Consider the following 21,653-nt stretch of genomic DNA (forward strand, 5'->3'; position numbering starts at 1 on the left):
CCAATAAATACAATTTGTTTGGGACATGGCCATCAAGCCTGATTGTGTGGAGTTTGCTGGCTTTTCCCCCCTTCCGGAGGAAAATATTTACAGTCACAGGAGTGTTCATGACTCCAGACACAGAGATGATACAGCAGGGCTGGAGATGTCGCTTGATGGTAGCGCACTTACCTAACATGTGAGAAGTCCTAGGTTTAATTCCCAAGTACTCCAAAAATGTAAAGAAATAAGACATCAGTACCCAGATTTGCAGGACAGAGATGTGCTAGGACATGTGGACCCCCCAAAGTCTACAAAGCTGGGGGAATCCAAAGTGGTCTCCGTGGCAACCCTGAAGCTTGGTAGCTTCTTCTTCTAAATGTAGGTGTGAAATGGGCTGTTAGACAGAAGCCGGGGGGGGGGGGGGGGGGTAAGGAGGGCTGGGCTAGCAAAGTCACCAGAAATCGCAGGACATGCAACATGGCCACTTTTGTCCCAAAGGTGCCATCTCATCAGCACAGTCATTAGAACACAGTCCAAAATGCCAGCCCACTCTCCTGAAATGGAACATCCGCTACCTGTCTCTGGGGCTCCTGGCTCACCAAGACAGGAGGCTGCGCTGCTGGGGAGGCTAAGGTACAGTACAGAGCCCCCAGCCAGGCAGTGTTCATGCCGGGAAACATGGGGCACCTCCCTGTCTGTCCTGAATGTTCAAAACAGAGCACGAATTGAGGCAAGCCTCAGAAGAACTCAAGGGCCCTCTCTGGCTGGAAAATACACAAAGCCATCTGGGGAGAAAACACAAAATAAAAGATCCAGACTGTTCCGTGCTCCGGTTCCAACCTTCAGAGCATAGAAATAATTCTTCACAGGACCTGTTGGAGATCAGCCTGGTCATCGCATGAGGCCACGCCCCTTGCTGAGGATTCGCAGTTAATAGTTGCTGGGGGAGGGGCTAATGAGGCCCCACCCCCTTCCTGAGGGTCTATAGTTTATAGTTGCTGGGAGAGGGCTCATGAAGCCCCACCCCTCCCAAAGTTACTGGTTGATGGGGGGAGATTTTCTTTAGTGGTACAGCCACTGGTAAGTTGCCTATGCTCCTGTGGATAACCCCTCAGCCATGCTTCTGTAAGGATAGGGTTCTATGACACAAATCAGTCACCAAAGAAATAAAAGACACCAAAATAGAAGAGGGACTAGTGGGGGAAAGAAAGGTCAGCTGGTGTGGGAGGGGTCCAGAGAAGGTAAGCGGAGGTAAGTAAGACCCGAGTGTAATTAACTCATAATAAGCCCAATTGTCACTTACAGTTAACTGTTTCTTTTTTTTTTAAGCTTGGGCTATTCTCTCTCTATCCAAACACGCTTGTCTGGAGCTCTTAACTCCTCTAACATCTTGGTTTTTAGTTTCCTGTGCTCACTGGGAGAAGAAAGGCAGTCACATGCGGGAGCTGTGGGCAGATCTCGGGCCAGCCCTGGATGTCTGTCTTCTGACAAGGGTACTTCTTGGCCATAGCATCTCCGGCATCTGCAGGAACCATTCCAGCCTGGCTGTGTCTCCTCAAAACCACAAAACAAGGGTCCAAGACAGAGCAGGTCTTTAACAAACGACCTTTTGGTTCCTCCCATGCTAATAACCCTCAGCTCATAATGGTAGTGCGTGCATGTGTGCATACATATGCCTGTGGGTACGTGTGGAGGCCAGAGGGTGATATGATAGTCTGTTTCTAAATCACTCTCCAGCTGATATGTGTAAATGTATGTGGTGTGATGTATACAGTACATACGCACATGTATGTGTGGGTGCAGGTACTTTTGCACATGTGTGATGGCCAAAGGATAGCAGGTGTCTGATCTCTCCCTCTCTGCTTGATTCCTGTATCTGTCACTACAGCCCTGGGGTTATGGGCGTATGTGCAGCCACGCCAAGCTTTTTCCGAGGGTGCCAGGGATCCAAACTCAGATCTTCATGCTGACCCAGCAAGCAGTCTTACCCACGGAGCCCCACTCCACCTTAATTTTTGAGATTAGATTCCTCAGTGCCTAGATCCTGGCCAGTAAACTCCGAATGCCTTCCTGTCTCTGCCTCTCTGGGACTGAGGTTACAAGGACATGGTACTGTACTTGGGTTCTGGGGATAGGGCTCAGGTCCTCACACTTGGCTAACAAGCCTGTTCCCAGTGAGCCATCTCTCCATCCCAAGGTGTGTGTATGTGTGTGTGTGTGTGTGTGTGTGTGTGTGTGTATAAGTAAACAGATCCTGTGTACTCCCTGCCAGCCCACTCTGAAAGCGCCTGCTTCACCACCCTGGCTTTAGACACTCTTCTCTGAGATGTTATTGCGTCTGGAAAATGCAGGTCCACCTCCCTGATCCTAAGAGATTGATGTGTAGCTAGCGCCACCCCAGCCTGCCCCGGGTTGTCACTCCCTGCCAAGGGGGCCTGCTACTGTCTTGTGTATCTCTGCTCTCCCTCTTATCTGGGTGGAAATGCACTAATCTGGCAACTTTCTTTTCTTCTTCGGCCTCATTCTGTAGCCCAGGCTAACCCTGAACTCATAACAACCCTCTCACCTCTGCCTCCTAGAGCTGGACTCCAAGAATGAGCAAGCGCAGACAGCTTCTGGTGACTTTGCTTGTGGTCCTAGACTCCTCTCATTCATCCCCTCCCTGCCTTGAGGACTTGCCAGATATTCCCATGTTTATGCAATCACAGAGTGGGCCACAATGAGCATTCCAGAGCTCCTCGAGATGAGGGCAGATAAATATGATCGCATCTCCCTATTGTATGGGCTTGCTTCCACTTGCACTTCTGTTTGGGTTGGCCAAGGTGGGAATGGACTGAAAATGTTTTCTGGGAAAACGGTCCCTAAACTGAGACATCAGTCACAGATATTTGCACACACAAAAGTAGGCTTGCTGGGCGCAGCCTTCGTTGAAGGACCCCACATATCTCTGTGAGCACACCAATGTCCCCTCCATTGCCCAGCTGCACAGCCATTGCAGAAACAAGCTGGGAACATGGAGACGCCAAAAATGCCATCTGAGCAGCCAGGCTGGGTCTCACTTACCACAGAGGCTTAGAAGCCAGGTTTCCTTCTGAGTAACCTGACACCCCTTGAGAAGACTCAACAAGTCCCATGGCTCTACCCTCCTCCTGCCTCCTTCCAACTCCAGACAAACCTAATCTCCTCTCTCTCTCTCTCTCTCTCTCTCTCTCTCTCTCTCTCTCTCTCTCTCTCTCTCTCTGCACTTAATGGCATTAAAAGGTGCTGGCCTCCTCTGCCTATAAGAAGAAAAACAGTTTTTCCACGCTGATCCCTATTGTTGAACCTCCAGAGGGTTCAACTGAAGCCACAGGCAGAAATCATAAACAGCCTCCCATTTGGAAACCTGATCAACAACCCACCCTCTCTTTCATCAATGCTGGCTGCTCACAATGCAGCAGTGGCTTGGGCTGGGCTCTGACTGGCAATACAAGCCCATGAGGTCACCCCCATAGGCACTGAGAGCCAGGCACTGCCCTGAGTCCTTTTGGTCTCCTCCGCTCCCATGCACACCTGTCCTCACAAAGTTGGAGTGGTCATGAACTCTGCTTCCACGTAGGGAAGCTGGAGGCTCTCACCCAGCCTGTGGCTAAGAGAACCACCCTTTTGAAAGTCTTTACCTAGGCCATCGCCCCCTCACCAACGTTCCTTCCTCCTGCAGACCCTCAGCTCTGGTGCTTTCTCAGTCTAAGGACAAGGCGATTGAGAGGACAGATGGACGGACGGACAGACAAATAGGAACAGGTGGGTGGATGGGTGGACGGATGGATGGATGATAAGCAGATGGGTCGATGGATAAACTACAGAGTGAGATAGAAAAAAAAAGAACAGAAAGTTGCTAGGTTGATGCATTTCTACCCAGATATAAGGGAGGACAGAGATGCTCAAGGCAGTAGCAGGCCTTCTTTGTGGATGCTCAGGCAGGCAGAGACAACCCGGGGCAGGAATAATGGAGAGAGGACAAGCATTATCAGTGAGTTGGTGGAGAGGTAGATGTATGGATGACGTGGACAGGTGAGTGGACAGTGGGTAGGTAGGTGGACAGTGGGTAGATAGATGGACAGTGGGTAGATAGATGGACAGATGGGTCCCAGGACTGGTGATGGACAGGTGGAAGATGGCTGGATGAACAGTAGGTGATGGACCACGCACAAGTGGGAGGACAAAGAGAAAGGTGGGGCTAAGGAAAGAAAGCACATTGATAGGATGGAATGTAGGGGTGGGCGTGGCACAGCCTTCCTTGATACACCACAAAAGGAGACACTGTGGTGCTGCCTGCCGCCTCCACATTAGGAACCCCTGTATTCAATGACGTGGAAAGGTGTCCAGTGACTAACTTTGGGACACTCTTTAGACAGAAGCCCAGAATGCAGTCAGGGGTGTATTGAAAATGATGGTACTGGGCCAAGCGTGGTGACACACAGCTTTAGTCCCAGAATTAGGGATTGAACTCTGTGAGTTCAAGGCCAGTCAGGGATCCACAGTGAGACCCTATCTCAAAAAAATTTTTTTTCAATTACAGTTTTGCTTAAAAAGTATAATATTGTGTGGCCATTGAAAACTGATGGCACGGGGCCACGGAAACACTCTGCAGTTAAGAGCACGTGCTGTGCTTACAGAGGACCCAAGTTCGGTTCCCACCGCCCATGTCAGGTGGTTCACAACCGCCTGTATCCATCTCCAGAAGATCTGATCTCCTCATCTGCCTCTGTAGGCATCTGCACCCACACACAGGGATAATTAAAAATAAGTAAGAATAACTCTTCTTAGGAGTCAGTTATATACATGATAAGGGACGAAAGATATTGATAATGTTATCAGTGGGCAAACGAATTACTAATAGAGAAACACAGTCTTAAAAATAAAACACAATTCCAGAACTTGGAGGCAGAGGATTGCAGGGTTCTGTGAGTTGAAGGCCAGCCTGGTCTACAGAGTGAGTTCTAATACAGCCAGGGCTACACAGAGAAACCCTGTCTCAAAATAAGCAAACACATGTACATAGATAAACAAATACATAAAAGCCAAATAAAGGCCAGGCGTGGTGGCACAGGCCTTTAATCCCAGCACTCAGAAGGCAGAGGCAGGCAGATTTCTGAGTTCGAGGCCAGCCTGGTCTACAAAGTGAGTTCCAGGACAGCCAGGGCTACACAGAGAAACCCTATCTCGAAAACATAACAAAACAAAACAAACAAAAAGCCAAATAAATAAAGTGAAACAATCAGCTACTGACATGCCATGATGCTACTCAGTTGCCTCAAGTAGAGAAGGACTGGGCTAGGCCAGCCTCATATGTCATCATTTGTGTATGCGTGTGTGTGTGTGTGTGTGTGTGTGTTAGTGTGCATGTTAGTGTGTGCTCAAGTGTGCCCAAGTGTGCATGTGCTACAGTGGGCACAAGGAGATCAGAGGACAGCATACAGAAGTCATGTCTCTCCTTATGCCATGTTGGTTCTGGGAATCAAAGTCAGGGTGTCAGGTTTAGCTTACCGTCGGTCATCTTGCCAGCCTTCCACTTTAGTTTTTGAGATGGGGGTCTCTCTCCCTTGTCTGGGGCTTACTGATTCAATTTGGTTGAATAGCAGGGAAGCCCAAGGAGCCGCCTGTCTCTTTCTCCCCAGCAGTAGGATCCTAGACTGGCTTTTACGTGAAGGCTGGGGAATCAAAATCAGGTCCTCTGGCCTGTATGACAAACACTTTACCAGTCCCTCTTATTGTACTAGTGATGTTCCACGTATAATTTATGAATCTATCTATAGTTCTTAAAATCACCCAGTTCCCTGTTGGAGAATGCCATATCTACTCTTGTTGATACACTGGAGGATCTCAATGTATGTGTGTTTGTTTTGTTGTTGTTTTGTTTTGTTTCATTTGTTTGCTTCGTTTAGCTCAAGCTAGCTTTGAACTCTTGATCCCCCTGCCTCAGCTTGCCAAGTCTAATACCAGACTAAAAGACACATGCCACCATACCCAGCTAACATTTTTAAAGCATAACACCCCCCCAGGGAAAATCACAACTTTAAAATTTCAGACCACATCTATGTGGATGCGGTTCAAACTCTAAACCTTTAACTTAGTGCACAGGGCAGAAGCCGAGGGCTGTGCAAAGCCAACATCTTGGCACTAGCACAGTGTGCCGGACCCACCTCCACAACCTGCAGGAGTCATGCCCAGCTGCCTGTCCTCAGAGTCAGGCAGCTGGCAAAGTCTTTCAACCCCGATGTACAGACCCTGCATCACACCCAAGCCACATGGCACACAAGATGGGACAGTCTCAGCTACATCTTGTCTTGTGAGTCTAAGAACAGAACATTTCCTCACCCAACAGACCTGGGCACTATAAGCTCAAGTCAGGATGGGCTCAGAAATCCCCTCCCTGCGGACACTTTCCAAAGCCCCAGCCTCTACTGCCCTTCCTCCAGCCGCAGAAGAGGATGCAGGGAAAAGGGAAGAAGGCTAAGTCATAAAGTGCTTTCAAGAACCCATGTCTGGCTCCTGCTTGTAATTTCATGGAGACATGGGAGCATCCCTGGGGTAGGCTAGCCAGACTGCCTAGCTAAATCCACGCCTGTCTCAAAGAACCAAATGAAAGGCTCTTAAGGGACAATGTCCAAGGTTGATTTCTAGCCTCCACATGTTCAGACACATATAGCCACACACACACACACACACACACACACACACACACACAAGCATATGCACACACATACATATACATATATACACATATGCACATGGATGCCAGTGTGTAAGGGTCCCATAAGGACTGTATTAAGTTGATGAGAAGCAAGGCAGGAAGAAACAGGCCTGCAAAGCTTGGCAAAGATCCTGTTAGCCAGGGCTGGGCATTCAACAATGAAAGCCACTCCTAAGCACAATGGTGTGGCTCTGTAGCTCAGGGGACAAACAAGGAAAGGCTTGGACTCCTAGCCAAGGGGAAACTTCTTAATAGTCTCCCACTTAACTTCACTGCTAGGGCTCAAAGACGACCACTTTACAGACATGGAAGCCAAGGGTCAGAATTGTAAGGGTGTCACTGGGGCTGAACCCAGGCAGCATGTTCCAGTGTCTATACTGTGTTCTACACAAGAACCTGCAGTGACCTCACACCTGCCTCACAGAATTCACCCAAGAACATGTGGAGAGACTTGGCCCCAGTCTAGGGAAGATGGCCATTTGGGGTCCCAGATGCTATGAGGGTCCCACCCACCACCCACCTCCTGTGCTGGATACAGACCGTGCCTCTTACCAACAAAATGAGGGGTCTGAAAATGTTCTGAGTGAAGATGTGCAGGCAGAGTGGAGTGAACAGCACCCATAGACACTCTACTGTATGTGAGCCATTCACTCAGCACGGAGTTAAGCATTTGCTCCAGGCCCTGCTGTTCCCTGAAGGGTCCATTGCTCACAACACTCACTGTGCCCTCCAACCTCAGGAGCCGTAGCATCTCTTCTTCCTATCAGCATCCTCCTAACAGCCTGCAGACCACAAGCTGGAAGGTAAACACCACCTCCCAAACCCCAACAACTTAACCAAACAAGTCTTGTCTCCTTCCTAGGACCAGGATCCCCAGGAGGAAGGGGGAGGAGAAAAGCCTATGGAGCCGATGACAACACATCTGAGAAGTCCTAACAACCAACCAATCAATGCGCATCTTGGACCTGTACTCATGACTGTACCCAGCGAGGCTGGGATCAGTGGATGCAGGGGTCAGGAAGGCTAGACCCTGTATCTGTCAACATTTACAGCATGTCTGACCTTTGAAAGGACCTTGGAGGGCACTAGGGAGATGGCTCAGTAGGTAAGAGCAGTTTCTGTGCAAGAATGAAGACTTGAGTTTGAATCCCCAGCAGCACTGTGTGTGAGACAGGAGGATCACTCACGTTTGCTGGCTGCCAGCCTAGCTCCAGATTCACTGAGAGAGCCTATGTGAAGGGAATTAAATAGTAACAGGGCAGGACACCTGATGATGTCCTACCCTGGCTTCCACATGGGCGTGGACATCTATCTGCACACGCATGTGACATGCACTGCACACACACAAAAGAGAGGCTCCTCCAAGTTGGAAAGAAAAAGGGAATGTTGTAAATGTTGTAACACAATGACTATCGCGGCTATGGTCAACTTCACTACATCTGTAATTTACTAAAGCCAAGCAGCAGGGCACACCTGTGAGTGTAATTCATTTTTTCTTAATTAAATAACTTGAAGTTGGAAGACCCACTTTTTTTTAAAGGCTTATTTTATTTGCAAAAATACAATGTAGCTGTCTTCAGACACACCCCAGAAGAGGGCATTGGATCCCATCAAAGATAATTGTGAGCCACCTTGTGGGTTCTGGGAATTGAACTCAGGACCTCTGGAAGAGCAGTCAGTGCCCTTAACCTCTGAGCCATCTCTCCAGCCCAGGAAGACCCACTTTTAATCTGGAATTTTTGAGCTGGGATGATCCACCTTTAATCTGGGCTGCAGCTTCCGGGGGCAGCTGGCATTAGAGCCCACTTCTTCAGTATTCTAATGTATACTGCAGATTAGCTGAGACATCTAGACTCATGGACTGAACAACTACTGGGTTTTTTGTTTTGTTTTGTTTTTTCGAGACAGGGTTTCTCTGTGTAGCTCTGGCTGTCCTGGAACTCACTCTGTAGACTAGGCTGGCCTCGAACTCAGAAATCCGCCTGCCTCTGCCTCCCGAGTGCTGGGATTAAAGGCGTGCGCCACCACGCCTGGCTAACTACTGGTTTCTTGAGGCTCCCATTGATAGACAGCCAGTGTCGGTCTAGTTGGACCACAGCCTGTAAGCCATTTTAATAAATCACACAGACACAGACACACAGACACACAGACACTGATACACAGAGAGAGAGAGAGAGAGAGAGAGAGAGAGAGAGAGAGAGAGAGAGAGAGAGAGAGACTCAGCCTGTAAGTTCTGAACCCTGACAAATACAATAACATTGACCACAGAGGATGAAGCCCAGGACCCTCAACCAAGACCAAGCTAGGAACACAGCATTTCTGTGTGAGCACTTTGAAAAATATCTTTTTTTTTCTTTTTCTTTCTTTCTTTTTTTTTTCTTCATTTTTGACTCCAGACAGGATCCAGAGAGGAGGTGTAGCTTTTCTCTCTGGGTTTAACGGAGAGTTCCTTTACCCTTCTGTGTTAGGAAGAATATCTTTTATAAAAAATAATAAGCGGGCTGGAAAGATGGCTCAGAAGTTAATATAAGTTGCTACTCTTATAGAAGACCCAGGCTCATGAACCCACATGACAGTTCACAGCCATCCATAACTCAAGTTCCAGGGAACATGACGCCTTCCGGCTTAGTTAATTTCTACAGCTGTGATGAGACACCACGATCAAGGTCACTTTTAAAAGAGTTTATTGGGGGTTTCAGAGAGTTAGAGTCTGAGACCATCATTGTGGGAAACATGGCAGCAGGCAGGTAAGACTTGCATTTTAATCTACAAGCACAAAGTGTGGGGGGGGGGGAGTGGAGACAGCGGGCAGACAGACAGACAGAGACAGAGAACACTAACTGAGATTACCATGAGACCTCAGTCTACTCCCAGTAACACGTCCTCCAAGGCCATACCTCCTAACCCTAATTTCCACCAACTGGAGATCAAGTATTCAAGTGTATAAACCTACGGGGGTCAATCTCATTCAAACCACTACATCCTCTTATGACCTCCGTGGGCACCAGGCACACATGTGGTACACATGCAAGCATGCAGGCAAAACACTCATACACGTGAAACAAATAGACCTAGGAACAAAAAAAAAAAATGTTATTTTATTTTATTTGGTTTTTCAAGATGGGATTTTTATGTATAGCGTTGGCTGTCCTCAAACTCACTGTATAGACCAGGTGTGTGCGCTATAACTACTCATCTTAAAAACACAATTCTTAATTAGAAAAAAATTAAATCAAGACAGGCCTGGTGACATAGGCCTATGATCACAAATATTTGAGAGACTGAGGCATGAGGATTGTGAGTTCAATGACTGTCAGATCCATAGAGCAAGTTAAAGGCCAGCAGGGTGAATTACTGAGATTTTGTCTCAAAATAAGTAAAAAAAAATAGTGCTGAAAAGATGATTCGATCATAGAGCACCTGCCTAGAACCCAGTGAGGGGCTGAGACATGCCAATCTACCTCGGTTGGGGTGGGGTCAGAGAGGAGGCGCTCACTCCCTCACTCAAGCCGCTGGGCAGAACCTAAGCAGCACCGCGCCTGCCTTGCAGAAAGTGGAATTCACTGAAACAGACAGGACTTGTGAGCAATGGAGACAGACTATTTACAAACGCTCCTGACTTATGTGCGGAACATTCGTTCACATATTCTCACTAATGTTTCTGATGGTGAGGCTGAAGAGGGCGAGAGGGGGCAGCTAGAAGTCTCATTTCCTTGGCAACCACTCTGAAAGACCCAAACAAGGACTCTCTGCCACTCTGATCTGCGCTTTCAGTGAATACTATGCAGACAGGAAGCGCCCAGACTGCCAGGCACCTTGGCGTCAGTCGGTCTTACACTGGCCATCCCAGCCCAAGTGGCCTTCAGCTGCTGGCCAGAGCGACAGATGTGGTGTCCCCACTTGTATTTAGGTTCTCTCACTGTTTAGGTGGGAGCTCACTCTAGTACCAAATATATCTATGGAGACAGTAATAACTCAGCCCTGGCTGTTTGTGCACTGTGGTGTGGGGCAAGGCTGCCTGCTCCCTGAAGGCTGTCCATAAGCTCAGTGGGATCTCTTCACATTGTTCCGGGCCAGGTGGCTAGCTCTGGCACCCAGACTGTGAAGTTCCAAGATTCAGAGTGGAGATGCATGGCTAGGGTTGTAAGAGACATGGGCCTGAGTGTCCACTGTGGAGCTAGGCTTTAGGAGGGGGGGGAGGGGGGGTTGGATATACTTCTTTGTCAATGTGGCTCCCACTCAGGATCACCAATCTACATGCCGGCTATGGAAGTTCACAGTATCCACAAATGACCCAGCCCATTTGACCTTCTGAATTTGCACATGCACATTGAGGAGGCTGAAGACGAACTTTAAACCAGTAATCTTTTCCCTCAGGAGCAAGGGAGCTTCTGTCACGGTGCTAATATAGTCATGATAACTTAAAACACTCATTTATGGTTTGGATTCAATGTTTGCCTAGAAAAGCTTGTCACAGAAGTGAATGGCTCATGAGGGCTCTGACTTCATTATGAGAGATTCCCATGATGCACTCAGAATATGATACCTGGCTTGGCTGCAACAATGACCTTCAAAAGAAATGCTTTGCCTAACCCTGTAGCTACCAGACTGTGAAAGCATTGGTGCCCAAGGAATTAGAATTTCCTCCCAGGGGTCTCACGCTTGGAGAAGGAAGTAGCTGAAATCTGGCACCAGCCAGAGGGGAACCTTGACCCTCAGGAAGAGATTTTTCCATTGCCACTTGTCAGACCACAGACCACCTTCCAGAGGAGATTGACAGGCAGGACAATGATGATAGCTGGGATCATGTCTTGCCTGGGACTACTTAGCTATGCAAACTTCTTGCCTTCTACTAAATTCTTGCCTTCTACTAAAACCTACCAGCCAGGCAGTGTTGTGGTATGCCTTCAATTCCAGTACTCAGGAGGCAGAGCCAAGGCAGATCAAAGGTGGACTTGGGGAGGGGACAATCTTTTGTGTTCCTCTTTCTAAGGCTTCTGTTTGGTTGGCTGGTAGGTAGGTTAGTTGGTTGGTGGGTTGGTAGGTGGATGGGTGGGTTGGTTGGTAGGTAAGCAGGTTAGTTGGTTGGTTGGTTGGTTGATTGGTTGGTTAGATGGATGGATGGATGGATGGATGGATGGATGGATGGATGGATGGATGGATGGATGGATGGATGGATGGATGGGTGGTTGGGTGGCTGGCTGGCTGGCTGGCTGGCTGGCTGGTCACAGGGCTAGGCAAGCACCCTAGCACTGAACAGTACCCCCAGTCCTGAATGGGGCTTCTTCTACTTGTGTGATAAGTCTTTTGAGGTGGGGTAGTGAAAGGCTGTTTTGTCAGGGCTCTGGGGACTGAGTTTTGACTCCTAACAACTCCAGCAACAATATGACAGCATTACTGGAACGTGGTGGAGAGTAGGAGGCAGGGCCCAGTTGGAGGATGTAGGATACAGGAGATACCCTGAAATACTCCATACATCCGTGCACTTCCCCTCTCTGCTGATTCTTAGTGAGCAACTTTTCTTCACTGTGATATTCTGCCTCACCACAGGCCTGAAACCAATGGAGCTGGCAGCCATGGACCAAAACCTTGAGCCAAAATGAGCCTTTTCTCCCTTACGCTGCTCCCACCAGGTATTTGCCACAGCTATGAAAAACTACATAGTCAACAGCTGGGCATGGACAGTTAAAGAAAATGATGGGGCACATGGCACCCTATTAAAAAGCTCTATGAAGAGACCTCTGGGGAGAATGGAATATGTCTGTTAAATTGGCGGGAGTGGGGTGGGGTTCAGTTGGTTAACTGTGGCTTGTCCAGAAAGCATGAGGATCTGAGTTCAAACCCAGAATCAATCTTCCAATATTAATATATATATATATATTTATTTGTGTGTACACAAATAAATGTACACACACACGCAAGTGCGTACACACACACACACACACACACTGGACTGCAAAGTGAAATCCGACAGATATACAGGCAGGCAGTGCCCTGTGGTGGTTGATAATAGTGGAAAAACCAGCTAAGACCTGCCAGGAGCTGAGGAGGACACAGGTGAGCAGGGCCGTGCTGCCTGCCAATCAGCTAATGGACATTTATGGAGTATATCTTCACACAGCAGAGGGGCAGGCAGCTCCCATGAAACAGTCAAGGACACACCCCAGGCCATAAAACACACCTGAGTAAACTCAGGCTGCAAAGCACGCCGTGGGCACCGTTAGGTCACCGCCGAGGTAAAATGGAAATTAGAAGCCTGGGAAAACCCCAGCATTCTGGAAGTGCTGGCACTTCTAAACAGCACAGGGTCAGGGAGGAGGAACCCAAACTGGGCCTGGTGACACTTGTCTGTAAGTCTGAAGTAGGAAGACTGTGGTGAGAGCAAAGCTAGTCCCGGGCATATAGTGATCTCTGGGACATCCTGTGCTATAGAATGAGACGGCATTTCAATAAGTCAAACACTAGGAGGAAGAGAAGGGAGGAAGAAGCAAATTTAGGTGACATGAAAATAATTAGAAACCAAATGAAAAGTAAAAGACAACTTTTGGGGAACAGACGTTAAGATAGAATTTTTCAGGGTAGTCCTGGCTATCCTGGAACTCACTCTGTGACCATGGTGGCCTTGAACTCATAGGTTTAGAGGCATATGCTACCACCTCCCAGCTAAAGTAAGACTTTGTCAAGTGTGTGAGGCACAAGAGAATCCACACATGGAAGGACATCTACAGTGTGTAACAGGAAAGACCTGGAGTCAGTAGCCTTGGGTAGTGACGGCAAAAACAAACCAAATCCAAAGCAATCAGAGAAAGGAAGGGTTTGGTTTGAAAGCTACTCAAGAGGCTGAGGCAGACGGAGTGTAAGTTCAGGCCAGCCTGAGGTACAGAGTGAGTTTATGGTCACCCTGGGCAACTTAGAGAGTCTATCTCAAAATTCAAAATAAAAAGAAAGCTGAGGAGATAGTGCAACAGTAGCATGCTTACCCAGAATCCCCCAGTGACGGGCTGGGGGCGTGGCTCAGTGGTAGAGCCCCTGCCTAGAATCCCCCAGTGAGGGGCTGGGGGCGTGGCTCAGTGGTAGAGCCCCTGCCTAGAATCCCCCAGTGAGGGGCTGGGGTGTGGCTCAGTGGTAGAGCACCTGCCTAGAATCCCCCAGTGAGGGGCTGGGTGCGTGGCTCAGCGGGAGAGCCCCTGCCTAGAATCCCAGTGAGGGGCTGGGGGCGTGGCTCAGTGGTAGAGCCCCTGCCTAGAATCCCCCAGTGAGGGGCTGGGGCATGGCTCAGTGGTAGAGCACCTGCCTACACTCCCCAGATCTCCCAGTGAGAGGCTGGAGGTGTGACTGGAGGTGGAGTGCCTGCCTAGAATGCTTGAGGTCTTTGATTCAATTCTAGTACCAGAAATTTTAGAAGAAGAAGAAGGAGGAGGAGGAGGAGGAGGAGGAGGAGCAGCAGCAGCAAAACCATAAAATAGGAAATAGGTAATTATTAGAGAAAAATCATTGAAGATGAAGTACACTGTGCACCATCCTATTGTAGTCAGGGATGTGCCCATTGCAGCACACTTCCTCCTTATCCTCGGAGGAACACGTCCCTGCTCCCCTGAGATGGATAAACGACTTGAAGCATTCATCTGCTCCATTTCCAGGAGTGTTGGGGAAAAGAAAGTAAGCTTTCTTTGGAACTCACTCACAAGTTTCCAAAGTCAGTCAAGAAAAGAACAAAAAAAAAACCCAAACCTAAGGAGATGACATAGATTTCTCCCCTCAGAACCGAAGGAATGGCTACCACAATGGACACTGGAACCATAAGGATGATGAAGGAATATTACCCACAACTCTCTGCCTGGAGCACGTTGCTTCTGTTAGACTGGCGCCAGCAAGCCCTGGGTACTCTCTTGTGCCTGCCTCCGCAGTACTGGTGCAAGCCTCCACGTGCAGCCTTTTACATGAGCGCTGGGTATACCCACACTGTCTTTACACATTGAGACCTCTTCCCCGTACCTGAACTTTCCACAGATGAGAACGCTGAGTCTGAGAATAGGTAACAACTCCCCTAGAACCTTGGTTTATGCTGGGCTGGGAGCAGCAGAAAGGCAATAAAGATGAGACCATCCAGTTTACGTCATGGTGCAAGGTCGGTCACCCGAGGGGAGGGTTAGAACTGCCTGACACCCTCAGGACCAAACCCCACACCACAGCATGGAACCCTTCTGGTCACCCCTTCCTCCTAAGCACAGGAGCAACATTCCCCAGGTGGGACAGAGGTTGGAGGACTCATTCCACCCAGATAGAGCCCCTGGCTCAAGTCAGCCCTGCAGGCTTCTGGGTAGGAAAGGGAAAAGCAGGTGGAGATTCAAGTTCAACCACCAGAGGGAGCCCTGCCCACCCCACACCCAACCCTGGAGATCTCTTCAGGGAGCCTGATGTGTGCCAGGCACTGTGTTGGATGAGTGTCCTGAATAGGAACTCACACTTTGCACCATGTAAACTCACCAGCAAAACAATGGTAGAAACCAAAGAGGGCATGCCTTTCCAGTCATCATTCATTCACTCACTCATTCATTCAAACACCATGTGCCCCATCACTGGTCCTATGTTTTATGAATGGTAGTTTGAGCCACATGGCATCTTGACTCACAGAGCCCCAGAAGCAGTGTCTGGACGCTAACATTTGGTCCACCTGAGATGGTGGCAGTGTCAAAGGCACCAAGTCCAGCATCCCACACACTGGAGCCCTGCTGGGGCTGCAAATCTCATTGCTCCCTCTCACCACAGACCATGAGGCCATGGACAGAGCCAAGCGGAAAAGGTCCCACGTGGTCAGCAAGATGGGAGGCCACCAGCAGCCAGCCTCTAGGGATCAATTGAGGTCACCTCCCAAGAATCTTTCTTCCAGGATATCAGCCTTGGTTGGGGAAAGGAACCAGCTGGCTGAGCTCTGATTAGGCTGTCTGGAGATGGGGGTGGGGGTGGGGGGTGGCAGCCATTCCGGGCCAAAGGAGGGAAAGTAAACCCTGGGGCTGCCGGTGCAAGCCAAGTGCACCAGACACCACAGCACCTCAGGCTAAAGTTGGGTTCAAGTGCCTCTGGCTTCTCCGTCAGCTGGCTAATGACTGGGACAAAGCTGATTCTGGCTCTGTACCAGATCTTCAGCTATAAAACGGGACAGTTCTCCTGAAGGGGCACACTTGTCCTGGCCACCTCTCACTAAGACTCATTACCCACCCCTTCCCAAGGACCAGACAGATGTCACCCTCATCTAAATTCCACAGTGGCTCATCTGAGCTCCCCTGAGCAGGGCTGGAAGCTTGCTGCCTTGACAGGTGTACCCATTACCAACTCAAGAGAAATGATGGCCTGCAAGCCCCAGGCCCTGTGGTCACTAGTCGCTGCAGCGAAGTGTCACCCTGTAGTCACAGCAGGCAGGGGCATCTACATCTGATGAGATGCCAGAGATCTCATGGTGCTCCTAACCCAGCTGCCCTCACTGACTGTCACCACTACCCAGGGTAGGGGACAGCCTCCAAGTACATTACAGACTTCAGACCTGTCACAGGGCCTCAGCAGGCAGACCATAATGGCTGCCAGACCCAGCTCCAGCCCCGTGGCTGGGGAAGTACAGCTGCAGCTGTGGGAACAGCTGGCTGGCGCGAAGCACCGGACACATGCTGTGGCTGCAAAACTACTCAGTGGTTCCCAGGCTGTTTCAAAGTGCCAGCCTGGGCTTGAAAGAGTTGACAGATGATCCACCTGCCTACCAGGTCACCTGAGACCCGTGTGGCCCCAGGGCGAGAGCTTGCTGTTCTCTGCATCCCTTGGCAGGTGAGAGAGAGAGGAGACCAGATAGGGAGAAGGTGACCCTGGCTCCCAATGAGTAGCACAAAAGACGAACCAGCTGGGCGACTCCAGACAGCAGAGAAGACCATGGCCTATGGAAGAGAGTCCAGTCAGTGGTGGGGAAACTCAGACTACACAACAGATCCCAGTCTGTAGTGGAGGCCACAGTTGGCATAGAAGGCCCATTCTGTGAGGGTGACCCCTGTCAGTAGAGACAACTCCATTAAGAGAATCTTGTTGTGAGAAGCGACCTGTCTATAGAACACAGAAAGCAAGGGGCCTTGGTGGGTGGCAGATGAAGACTTGGCCCACTGAGGTCATCAACAGGGCACCAAGTCAGTATGCAGCTGAGGCCTGTGGACAGCCGAAGGGCTTCTACCCACGGCCATGAGGTTCTGTGGCTCCAGGTGTCAGGGAACCGTAGCAAGCTCAGACCCACCCGGTTGTTGTCAGTCTGGCCCCTTGCCTGGGTGAGCACATGCCGACTGTAAAGGCTGATGGTGTGGGGCTGGGACTGGAGGAACTGGAGGCCTCCCACCCATCCCCTGGCCTGATGCCAAGGCTTTGTGTGGAAGAACCAGGGCCCAGCCCCCAAGTGCGACCGCATGGAGCTCTTTGGGACAGAGGCTCCCTCACCCTAGAGAGATGAACAGAGACAACTCATAAACTCACTGGCACTTAGGCCCAGGGGGACATCTACACTGCCTGGAAGGGGGAGGCTCAACATGACAACTGTCCAAAGGAGGTAGAAACGAGACATTGACCCGGTTTTATCTCCTGGTTACACACAGTGGACAGTGACTGATTCCCAGTCACTTGCTGGGAACACCTGTGGGTCCAGATGGACCAGGATTGCAAACTACACATAGTTCATCTTCTGCCTGGGGCTCCCTTTACAAGTAAAAGGCTACACCCCAAACCAGGTGGCCATTGGTCCAACACCACTCCAGCCAGCCCAGTGCCAGGACCTGTGTGGACTTGGACAGAAGCCAGCCCACAGCCCTAAAAATCAGGGTCCCTCTTGGCCTTACATACAAACCCCGCTGAGGAGAGAGTAACAGGAAAGCTAGAGATCATAGCAGTGAGTGTTGCCGTAGCCACACCACCACGGCGGCCCCAAGGCAGCCCCACGGCGGCCCCGCGGCGGCCCCACGGCAGCCCCACGGCAGGGACCACCCAGGCTGCCCTCCTGGCTCTCCCAGAGCCTTACACAGCCTCGGGAAGAGTGTGCATGCTTCAGCGCCATGGTGGGGAGCCACTGTGGAGATGGGCTGTAAAGATGAAGGCGAGAGAGAACACAGGATAGCATCTTCGGAGTGGCCCTCATGTGCACACAGCATGTAGAGGGAGCAGGTGCTGGCTGGGTGTTTATACATCTACGCCATGTGGATCGGCTGCCTAATTAAAACTCATTGCTTTAAACATCCTTGCGTTCTGGCAGACACCCACCAGCAGCACCTTCCTGCAGACAGACAACTCCTGTTAACTGTGGAGACCACCCACCCAGCTGCACCACAGCACAGAGGCTGGCTTCCAGACAGATCCACTGGCTGGTGTCTGCCCGGAAGTCCCCCCTGTGCCCAGTGCTCCTTCCTGATAGGCCGGCTCTCCCTGGAAGCCCCTGCCTGTGCTCCATGGCTCAGGTCCTCTGTGGCAACCTGTGTCACCAGGTCAGTAGCTCCCACCCTCCAGTTGTGTCTGGAAGCTGATTTTCTGGAGCATTTTTTTTTAATGTTTGTGTGTGTGTGTTCACATGTATTCATGTTCATGTGTGTGCAGGTGCATGCGTGCAGGGATATGCATGAGTATGGAAACCAAAAGACCATCTTGACTCTCACCCTTAGAAGCTTTCCAGCCTGTACTTTGAGACAGCCTGTGACCGACCAGGAATTCTCCATCGGGCTAGTCTGGCTGGTCTCAGAGTCTCTGATATCGGCCTCCCCAGCTTTGAGATTACAAACATGTTCTACCATGCCCGGCTTCTCATGTGGGTTCTGGGGATTGAACTCGGGTCCTCAGGCTTGCAAGGCAAGCACCTTCCCAGATGAGTCATCTCCCCAGGCCTGAGGAGAAACTCTTATCTGTGGTAAGAAATAGGGGATTCCCAGGCTGGCAGAATACTTTGGGAAACATCACTTTGCTTTCTATATGGCTCCAGACCTCAGGTGACGGTAGCGAAACTTCCGTCTGAAACGAGGGGATCCATTTGAAACAAAGGCCACTGTCCGTCCCATTTACCCATGCCCCCTCCTGCACAGGAAGCTAGGCCTTTTTCCTGACCTCCTCAGGCCCTCTGGCATGGCATGCCTCTCCTCCGAACCAACTGTGGAACAACAGAATTCTGTGGGACCTACTACACGTGGCACAGGGCTCTGTGACAGAAACCAGTGGCAAGCAGATCCCAAAAAGATGCTCAACACTAACCCTTGTTAGCCAACCGTGGAGACGCACAGAACACCAAGGCCAGCCCAGAAGCAGACGCTTGGTCTCAGCTTTGATGCATACCAGCAGGGCATCTGAGCAAACCTCAGTTTTCTGATCTGTTAGATGGGACGAGGAGGTAGCTCAGTCAATGGTAACCGAAGCACACACATACAACCTTCATTCTAACCTCTAGCACCCACCTATCATCTGGGTGTGGTAGTATGCATCAACTCACTGGCCACACTAGATCTACTACTGGGTGAGCTCTCCCTGCAGTAAGAAACTCTGACTCAAAAACTACGGTGGTGGGTGACAGGGAAAGATCCCCTGTAATGGTTTAAATGATAAATGTCCCCCATAGGTACATGTATTTGAATGCTTGGCTCCCAGTGGGTGGTGCCATTTGGACTGGCTCAGGAAGCATGGCCTTGCAGGAGGAAGTACATCCTGGGCCCAGGCTTTGAGAGTCCACAGCCTCACCCTACTTCCAGTTCACTCTCTCTGCTCTGTGCTTGCGGTCAAGGATGTGAGCTCCCTCTCCGCTTCCTGTTCCTGGCGCCATAGTTGCAGCTTGATGCTATAGTGAGCTCTTATCCCTCTGGAACCATAATCCCAAATAAACCCTTCCTTCTTAAAGCTGCTTTAGCCATGCATGATGTTCTGTCAACAGCCACGGGAAAGTAACTAATACACACCTGCTGTTGACCTCCGGCCTCTAGTATACACTCAAGCACAGGTAGACACATGAACACACACGCAATGCATACACATAAGATAGCAGAGAAGAGGCTGTATAGCATGCCGTAGCGAATATCACTGTGCTGGTGAGTCCCTGGCAACTTGCCGTAACTTAGAATCACCTAAGGGTATCAAGAGGATCATCTGAATTAGATTGGCCTGTGGGCCCATCTGTAGGGAACTATCTTAACCATTTACTGGTATAAGAAGACCCAGTCCACCATGGGCGGCACTATTCCCAATGCAAGAGGAACTGACCTGCAGAAGAGTGATGAAATTGAGCTGAGCAAGTAGGCAGGCAGGCAGACATGCACCTCCCACTGCTCTTGACTGTGGGTGTGACCAGACTATGGATGTGCTTGAGCTCCTGCCTCGACTTCGCAGAAATGATGGGCTGCAGCTTGGAACTGTCAGCCAAACGAGCCCTTTCTTCCCCTAAGGTGACTTTGGCTGGGGTATTTTATCATAGCTGCAGAAATGAAACTAGAAAAATCGTGACACGGAGCTGTATGGTGGTGACATAAAGGTGACACCAACTCCCCATGACATTGAAGGAAAAGAGAGGGGTGGGGGAGGTCTGTGTAGCATGGGGGAGGAGTCTAGAAAGAAGGGGGATTCAAATTAAGGGCTGTGTTTTGTTTTGCTGTGATGAGGTCTCCCAGGCTTGCCTACAATTCACAATCCCCCTGCCTCTGTGTCCTGAGTACTGAGATGGTGGGTCTGTGCCACTGTGCCCAACTGAGTCCAAATCTTTCCGCACTTCTCCTTGTTTAAACTATGTGTCAGAGACCTGAAAAGAAAGATCAGGGGCGAGGTCTGCTCAGGAGGGTCCCAAGGCAGACACGAATCTAGAACCAAACTGAAATACAATTATATACTAACATAAATTACATGCTAATATGCAATTGCAAAGCACCACCTACATCTAAAATGTAACTCATATCAAAGACTAAAAACAGTAAAAAAAAAAAAAAAAAAAAAAAAAAAAGAGTCAGGCCTGGTGATGCACATCTGTGATCCCAGCACTCAGGAGGCTGAGGCAAGAGGATCACAAGGAGTTCACAACCACTTTGGACTGTATCAAAAAAGCAGTGATTCTTTTTCAAAAGCAGCGCGCAGGCCTTTGAGATGGCTCACCAGGTAATGGTGCTCGCCACCGAGGCTGACAGCCAAAGTTCAACCTCCAGGACCCACGTGGTGGAAGAAGAGAATCTACTCCTATAAGCTGTCCTCTGACCTCTACGTGTGCCGCGGCATGTACACTCGGTGCGATCACAACCTAATAAAAGCCCGTAGTCAATGACAACCAAGGGATCTCAGTGTATGTCTGCTGACAGCATAACCCGAGGGCAGGAGCATTGTGACAACGCTAAGAGGCTTGGAAACTCTGAATGCCCAAGGTCAAACCTGCCTGACAGAGAGCTGCAACAGTGGTGCAAGGGGCAGGGGCATTGCTGTTCTAAGATACAGCGCGTGTTGTGGGATAAAGCAGAGAAGTCTTTGCTGCTTGAGAAGATGGTGGTGTGGGGAAGGTTTCAGCTTCCCAGAAAGAAAAGAGGGAAAGGCATAAGGTTGTGTTAGAACAAACAGGAAATCCTGTAGCCAGAATTAGACTGGGAAGTACCAACATGAACTGATATGTTTATCTCTGAAAGAAAAACTCAGGGCTGGCAAGGTGGTTCCGCCAGTAATGGTGCTTGTCACACAAGTCTGGTGACCTGGGTTCCAAATTCAGAATCTATATAAAGGAAGAAGAGAAAAGACTCACAAAGTTGTCCTCTGATTTTCATACACACACACACACACACACACACACACAAATAATAGATAAATAAAAGATAAAAGAAAAACCCAGTATTATCTAGAGAAAATATCCAAGAATGAATGTCCAGGCATTATACATGTCTGTCATATGAGCATTCAGGAAGATCAGGAGTTCCAA

At 49.7% G+C, this 21,653-nt stretch overlaps 1 protein-coding gene and 1 pseudogene across 4 annotated transcripts in view; both read right to left on the reverse strand.

Annotated features, from left to right (window-relative positions):
- Prkar1b (protein kinase cAMP-dependent type I regulatory subunit beta) overlaps positions 1 to 21,653 on the reverse strand; it is a 140,746-nt gene that overhangs the window by 46,506 nt on the left and 72,587 nt on the right. The gene's annotated exons all lie outside the window — the stretch shown is intronic.
- On the reverse strand, positions 9,101 to 9,195 carry LOC115063124 (annotated as a pseudogene).

The sequence above is a fragment of the Mus pahari genome, chromosome 23 (genome assembly GCF_900095145.1).
Source record: "Mus pahari chromosome 23, PAHARI_EIJ_v1.1, whole genome shotgun sequence".
NCBI lineage: Eukaryota > Metazoa > Chordata > Mammalia > Rodentia > Muridae > Mus > Mus pahari.